This window comes from Rhinolophus sinicus, linkage group LG01 (genome assembly GCF_036562045.2).
Source record: "Rhinolophus sinicus isolate RSC01 linkage group LG01, ASM3656204v1, whole genome shotgun sequence".
Lineage (NCBI taxonomy): Eukaryota > Metazoa > Chordata > Mammalia > Chiroptera > Rhinolophidae > Rhinolophus > Rhinolophus sinicus.
Window position 1 is genome coordinate 82,815,306 of NC_133751.1, and position 953 is coordinate 82,816,258.

The following is a 953-nucleotide window of genomic DNA, read 5'->3' on the forward strand; positions in this document are numbered from 1 at the left end:
AGGTTAAGAAAGCAGGTTTGCCTCTAGAGTCTCCAGAAGCAACATAGCCAAATGGACATCTTGATTTTTTTTTTGAATTAAAGTTTATTGGGGCGGCAATGGTTAGTAGAATTACATGGGTTTCAGGTCTACAATTCTGCAATATATCATCTATGAGTTTATATCACATTGTGACAGCTTGATTTTTATGCTGTGAGATCCATTTCAAATTTATGACCTCCAGAACTGTAAATAACACGTGTGTTGTTTTCAGCCACTAAATTTGTACTAATTTGTTATACCATGCACAAGAAATCAATGCAATTAACCATCAGGAATTTCTGTCCCATTTTTTTTTTTATTTCTGTCAATGTCTGTCTCTTACTTTAGAAGCTAAAAATACAAAACACTTGGCATTCCATGAACTATTTGAGCTACAGTATTAGTATTTGACCCATTTTTAATAAATGATTCATGAGAAATGGAATTAAAATAAAAACCTCTGGGAAGGATGTTTCCTTCTTAACAAAGAGATTCTACACTTGATCTTAGCCGAAAGGCCGAGAAGCGATAAGAAAGAGATTCTGTAGGGAAACAGCAATCTTCTTTGGCTGGATATCGTCTTGTGTTTATGTGATGTCTGGAAATGACATCTGAGGATGGGGAACCAGAACCATGAAAGGATGATGCTACTAACAGACTTTTGTTATGAGACAGAATTGTGTGTTCTCCCCACTTAACTCATTTTCACTTGGATATACTGCTCCTTGCCACTAAAATAATTCAACTGACAAATAGCCATGTACTAGGAAACTGTATTAAATACACCTTCTGAATTCATTTTTCTGAGATATAAATGTTGAAATACTATTAAAAATGAGATAAGGTTAGTTTGCCATGACTTTATTTTAATGAGTCATTGCCAAACACTGATTAGCATGAGAATTCACATATTGTTGATACTTTGTTTGAAA

At 34.0% G+C, this 953-nt stretch overlaps 1 non-coding gene across 1 annotated transcript; it reads right to left on the reverse strand.

The window, feature by feature from the left end:
• Positions 1-369: 369 nt before the first annotated feature.
• On the reverse strand, positions 370-551 carry LOC141568136 (U2 spliceosomal RNA). The gene has a single exon (XR_012491165.1). It is a non-coding gene; the product is annotated as a U2 spliceosomal RNA (small nuclear RNA).
• Between the last annotated feature and the right edge of the window lie 402 nt (positions 552-953).